Source organism: Lolium perenne, chromosome 5, assembly GCF_019359855.2.
Source record: "Lolium perenne isolate Kyuss_39 chromosome 5, Kyuss_2.0, whole genome shotgun sequence".
In the NCBI taxonomy this organism is placed as follows: domain Eukaryota; kingdom Viridiplantae; phylum Streptophyta; class Magnoliopsida; order Poales; family Poaceae; genus Lolium; species Lolium perenne.
Genome location: NC_067248.2, coordinates 132,289,167 through 132,296,065, shown reverse-complemented (window position 1 = coordinate 132,296,065; position 6,899 = coordinate 132,289,167). Strand labels below are relative to the sequence as shown.

The window sequence follows — 6,899 nt, the reverse complement described above, 5'->3', positions numbered from 1 at the left end:
TTAGATCCAATCTTTCCTTGTTTGTTCGCTTCCTTGTCTTGCCCGTCAAGGAATCTTCTGGTCAGCCGACCTAGTGGCCCATCTAGCCTTCGGGTGTCTTCATGGGCCTCCAGTTGGTCAATACAGGATAGGGCAACGTCAGTTACTTAAAGGGTAGTGCCCACATCAACAAGCACTGGAGAACCCTAAAACTAGTTTAGGTACGATGTGTGCCACAACTAGACCAAACAAAACAACAAAGACACCGAGAGAAACCATATGAACCACCAGCGTCGTCGCATTTGCATGTCAACACGAGACGTGTAACCGAGCGACGATTTCGGCGCCACTAAATCGACGGGAAAAAGACCAAGAAAACCTAAAGAATGTAGATGCATGTCATCAGGAGATGTGTAACCGAGCGGCTCCTCCGGGGCGGGTAAATCGACGAGAAAAAGACCAAGAAATCCTAAAGAATAAGATGCATGTCATCACGAGATGTGTAACTGAGCGGTTCCTCCGGCGCCGCATAATCACCAGGAACAAACCAAGAAAACCTACAGAATACAGATGAATGTCCTCAAAAGATGTGTAACCGAGAGGCGCGGAAGAAATCGATGACTTTAATGCGAGAAAACGCATCTGCATGAGCCTTCCGCATATTTCCAATCGAAAGTGCTACCTCCCTCCCATTAATTTCCCAGAAAACTCACAGCCCGAAAATACAAAGGAAAAAAAATTGATTCGATCTAATCGAATCAAAGGGAAAAAAAAGATCTTACAAACCCTAAGCATGCAGAAAAATGCGTCGGCGCTTACCTTTAGAGCAGGAAAAACGTCAGCCGACGTTGAGTTGCGGGAGGTTCTCGACAGCAATGGAGGAAAAGGGAAAACAGCAGCGCCGATGACGAGACGATGAGCGAAAACAGCGAGAACCCACGAAGAAAGGAGACAAAAGAAGAAGACTAAGGGAAAAACAGGGATAAAGGCAGAAGCGAATCGGGTCGCCGTAAACCCGTTAAGTGCGACGCATGTCGGTTACGAGAAGTGGACGGTTTGCAAATGAGCCAGAACGCAGCACGTGTCGCGCGTGGAGACAGTCCACCAGCAATTTTCCCCCCCACGGTTACCCACGTGTCGCGCGCGAAGAGAGTCGCTTTCCTTTGAAGAGGTCATGCGCGCCAATAGGCGATGAATAGGATTTGGCCTGAAATACCCCGCCCTGGCGCCCGAGAGTAACCGTCTCAAGTTCTCAACTGACAACAGCGCCTTGCCTCTCCTCTCCTCAGCGTCGCCGGAACGCTCATCACCCCGGCCCACCTCTCCCTCTCCACCGCCCCTGCTCTCTCCAGCGGCGCCAGCGGCGGCGACCGATGGACCAGTTCCACGACGGGCACCACGTGTGGCTGCGGAGCCGCGCGCTCGGCACCTACCTCCACGCTGACGCCGACGGGCAGGGCGTCTCCGTCCGCGAGAGCCGCGCGTCGCTGAACGCGGCGTGGGCGGTGCAGCAGCTCCACCACCGCTACGACCTGTACCTGCTCCTCCGCAGCGCCGCCTACGGCCGCTACCTCGCCGCCACCAACACGCGGCCGCCGCTCGGCCACCCCGGCTTCCGCGTCGCGCAGCGCAGCTACGCCTTTCTGGAGGTGGGCCCCATCATGTGGCAGGCCTTCGGGGCCGGCCCCGGGAACGACGGCGTCCTGCTCCGCGACGTCGACGGCCGCTACCTCCGGGCTAACGGGAAGCACATCCCCTGGAACCACGGCGCCAGTGTCGACGAGTTCGACCACGTAAGCAACATGAGGCACTGGATCGTGGAGCACTGGAGCCCATACCCGCCAGGCAGAGCATGCCTGCCCTTCCAGCTACGATCAGGGTATGCTCGCTTCTCGATTTTTCTCGACTTGTAACCTATCGATTGCGCGAAATTGTTTCTTGGATATCGTTAATCTTAGTCCAAGCTTATGTTCGTGGCCTATTTCATTCGTGCAAATTCGTGCTTCTGTTCTTGCCAAATTTGCGCTTCTCGGGAGCAGTTCCTGGTTTCCACCTCCACATTTCCGATTCTTGACTGCATCTGTGTTTACGATCGATCACGAAATTCTGATTAGTATATTACCCCGCTTCTTTGATCTCCTGAACATTACCATGGTTCTTTGATCTCCTCAAATTCAGGCCAGCTTCCTCGAAAACCTCTCCATGGTCATGTTCGGGCGCGTGGTGGCAGCCGCAGACCGCAGACGCAGGCGGCTTGTTCGGTTCGTGCAGGCGGCCAACGACGGCGCCTACACCGAGGAGGGCTGGTCCGCGTTCCAGTTCACGGGGAGGTCCGTGCAGCACCTGAGGTACCAGTTGGCCAACCACGTCCAGTCCTACAACTTCATCATGTGCGTCAGAGCGGGCCTCTACGGGACGCTGACCCCACTCGTCGTCGACCTGCCCAGCGGCCGCAATGGCGACATCATCGAGATCGTGCTGTTCAGGAACGGGACACCAGGTGAGAGCCTCTCCCTCTGTATGTCACAACTGCCTACTGATCTCCTTTTGCCAAGAAACACATATGTTGGCGGGCCTAATTGAATCTGTTGTAGTCTGACCAACAGTTTACTGAAACAGCTGTGGCCTGAAACTGTTGCCAATCTGCTTCTGTTAAAACTTTTGGGACATGCCTGAAACTGCTGTAGTATTGTAGATAAGTTAACAAATGAATGGAATCAATAGGAACTTACACCGCAGCTTGTGGAATATAACTCTCTGTACAGATGCTAAAAGATGCTCTGAGGCTACCTGTTTATTTATATAAACCACATGTTTGGAGCAAACCTTGATATTGAACTTGTTGGTTTCATAATAGTGCTTTCATTCAGATAATTAGGTTCTTTCATTTGGTACAATTTGCCGCTTAAAACATTATTTATTGCGTAAACCTAGTAGAAATTATGGAACTACAAAAGTTAAAGCAGTTGAACCATCTCTCTTTCAGCCTAACAGAGAAGTTGTTGACATCTGTTTAATTTTAGCCTATTCTTACTTGTGTTGAATAACCTATGAACAAAATTCAGGTTATATCATACAGTACTAAGCTGAAGCTAGTTTATGCACATAATATTGTTTTAAGGTTTTGTACATGTGCTGTATTCTTGGTATAGTTAAGAGTTCTTTTATTTCAGCAAAACCGTTAGATTTTGATCGTTGATTTGCTTCCCCAGATTATCTTTGGCGAGAAGTACATATTGGTAGTCTTGAATTAGTTATGGGGAATGACGTTATTCTAGATATGTACTGGAGTCTTATTTTCGTGGAGTACTAATCTGCTTGTTCTTGGAAAGAGTAGGTGCCTTGTGGATTTACCGGTCTCTGTACGCATGCTTCAAATATTTATTAAAAAAACATTTCATAAGTCGCATAATCATGTCTGCGCTACTGTCCTTGATTCAAAGAATTCAGTTTGTTCATTTCGTACTGTTTACCGCTAGTAGGAGTTATGGAACCGACGAAACCAAAACAGTTCAGTCATCTCATCTTGCCATTGCTGAGAAAATACTAATTTTCTGTTAGAATCTGTGAACAAAATTCAGCTTGTATCTTACAGTAGCACATAAAATCTTAGTTTCTGCACATTATAACTGTTTTTGGGATTTGTCTTGCTGACCTTGTTACCGATTTCTTGTTTTGCAAATCTCTGAGATTTAGATTATTGACCTGTTGCTTAACTGCCTCATTGTGTTCTTCTGATTCAGGCGCCAATGCGCTGCGTCACCCGGATGTCGATGCAGAGTAGAGAAAGACCAGAGCAGGAGTCCTGACAGTTCGCCTTTTCAGATGTTTTGCTGCCTCGGACATGACGACAACAGATCTGGACGCCTACTAGTGCATATAGATAGATAGATATAGGTTGAGAAAACTCAGCAGCTCCTGTGTTTCTTTTGCTAGCTAAACTTGATACGAACTCCTGATAGGAGGAACCTATCTGTCTTGGCCTCGCGGTTCAAAGATTCAGATCTGCTGAATGAGTTCAGCGCAGTGGCTGCACATGTTTTTAGTGACACTGGATGTAGTTGCTGCAGTGTTGCTCTTCTGACATCCATCAATGCGATGTGGTTGCTACTGCTTCCTGGATGAAACATTCCACTGTAGGGTCTTTTTGCTCCTGATAGGGATTCTTGTGGATGATGGATGCATATCATGCATTTCGTCTAAATGAAAAATGACTTGATGGTTATGCATTTTTTTAGATGACGCATTTCGTATGAATGAATCATGTAGTAGCAGTTTGCTTCAAGTGAGTTGATGGTTGAGTTTCAATTGCTCTGCTTTGAGTTTTGGCCACAGAGCAGGAAAGGAATTTGTGCTGTCCACTTTAGTATATTTATGTTGATTCGTCAAAACCCATGACTTGCTTATTTTCTCTAGAATCTTTATCTCCTGAAATCAAGCTTGAGTTACTGAACTAGACAAAATACAGTACCAGTAAGCAACGCATCCTATTACTACTGTGGCTTTAGTTCTTTGGAAACAACGTATGGTGTAATATGCGACTATTCTGCGCCCGAGTGGTGAGTTGTGACAAAAACATGTGGAAGTGCATCGGATATAAAGATTTGAGCACAAACCACATATAAAAGGAAGTGAACTGCACTGACAGCATAGCAAGAGTTCCACAAGTGCCAGCAGATCAGAGTGGCTCCAGCCGGTCATCGTGCTCAGGTTCAGTACTTTGCAGGTCAAGGCTCTGGAAACAAAGGGAGTGTTTTCGAGGCATAAAAAAGTATGATGATGGTAAACTGGTGAATTCAGACAAAAGACGCTTTATTACTTAAAAGGTTTAAGTATAACACCTGACCTCTACATAACAAAAATGCACACAGCCGTTCACCATCCACCGTACGGATACAACAGATAATAAAAGCTCAATATATGAAATCGCCATGAAACTGTATCGATGCCTAAGGCGGTGGAGGTCCAATCCTGAGATTACACTGACACCCATGTTGGGTAATAAAGTCCTTTGCCGTGTCCTCCAACCGTGTAGATACATCTGTAAATAGGTTGCTGTTCTCCAAACTTTGAAAAAACAACCATGAATGGAGCAAAATTGCACACCGATTTATCATTAAAAATCTTATCATTTCTATATAGTCAAAGCAACCAAATAATGGCAAGTGCTCCCACCCTAATAAGTATTTTGAACCTGATCCACCTCATTTACCTAATTGTCAAAAAATGGAGAAATAACTGGATATTGTTCTCGGAGACTCGCATCTCCTCACCATCTATCCTTCCAGAACATTATCCCAGATACATCCTTAATGGAGAAAGAATCATATGAGAAGAAGTACTTTTTGACGCCATAAGGCCCACCCAAAAATGTGAATCACCAGGTTTCTAATAAGCCTGGGATAGTGCACCCGAGTAAACATACTTTCTCCTTAGGATGGTTTGCCATACCCCATCTTCGGTAAGAAGCCTGGATAATCATTTACCCAGAAGAGAACTGTTCTTAACCTCGAAGTAATGAACACATATCCCTCCTTGTTCTTTAGGGCGGCAAAACAACTCTCCATTTAGTAAGTCGGCATTTCTTTTTATCACTATCTCATTGCCAAAAGAATCGTGATCGGAAATAATCTAATCGATGCAAGATTCCTTTGGGTAAATGGAATAATGAAATCATATATAGTACCATATTCATGAGAACTGAAATGATGAGCACCAATCTTCCGCCCAGAGATAGTTTCCAACTACGTGTTTCCATTTAGCATTTGTGAGCCTCCGAAATGAATCAAGATGCCTAAATAGATAATTGGAAACTGACCTAACCCGCAACCAAAAAGCTCAGCATAGAGGTCAGACCCATCTTGGTGTAAGGGTATTTTACCCTTAACCATTATTTTAGCTAATAATGACACCGGAACTATTGTGTGGACTAATGGTGTATACACGGGTTTTAGTCCGCACGCGATATTGCAAGGTGGTGAGAGACCCCCCATTTGGCGTTCACAAGAAGCGGGGGTGTTTTGGCTCTTTTCTCTATTGTTTTATATTTGAGTCGTTAGGAATCACCGCACTTTTAAGAGGGGTGGCCTCGATGAGCTCTTTGTGGATGTTGCCTCAGCCATACATACACATCCTACCACCAAATTGATAGATCACACTTTTCGGGGAAATACATTTTTTTGGAGAAAACAACGTTTGAAAATAGTTTGGCAAGTTTCGGCGCAGGTTCCGGCTCAGCCGTTTCTACCACCGAAATATTCTTGGCTGGCCAGAACAGTTCCAGTTTCGCTGAAACGTGTCACCTTGAGCGGTTCCGACTAATCCAGAAATGTTCCGCCGGACCGGTCTTGAACCGGCGCAGTCTCCGGCAGACCGGAATGGTCTCGGTCTAGGCAGCCGAACCGGCAGGAATTCCAACGAGCCGGTCTGCATGCCGGAATGTTCTAGCAGGAAAACCGGCTCTGCCGGTTTTGCTATCGGTTTGCCTCGCACGACTTTTTTTACAAACGGCTCCTTTTCTCCTTGGACTAATACCCTTTCTTCCAGCTTGAGAGGGTTAGGTCAACCATTCATTCCACATCCTTGTGCTCTCTCTCTCTCTCTCACCATTGTTGAAACACCAAAAAGCTTAGATCTCTCTTTCTACCCACCCAAAGCCAAATCCCTTTGGTAGAAAGCAAGAGGAGGTCACGATCTACGTTTCCACCAAGCCAAATCTCATTCCCCCTTGAGTTTATCGAGCAAACTTGTTACTCCGGGTTGTGGATTTGCTTCAAGAAGAAGTTTGTGTGGGTTTGGAGACTACATTTAAAGTCCACCAAGAGTGAGCGAGCTATTCCTTCGTGGGATAGGCTCCAGAGAAGAAGGTGAGCCTTTGTGGCGTTGGGAAATCCTTCGTGGGATCCCACACCTCTCCATCG

At 46.5% G+C, this 6,899-nt stretch overlaps 1 pseudogene; it reads left to right on the top strand.

The window, feature by feature from the left end:
* Nucleotides 1-1,264: 1,264 nt before the first annotated feature.
* Nucleotides 1,265-3,763, top strand: LOC127303580 (uncharacterized; annotated as a pseudogene).
* The last annotated feature ends 3,136 nt before the right edge of the window (nucleotides 3,764-6,899 follow it).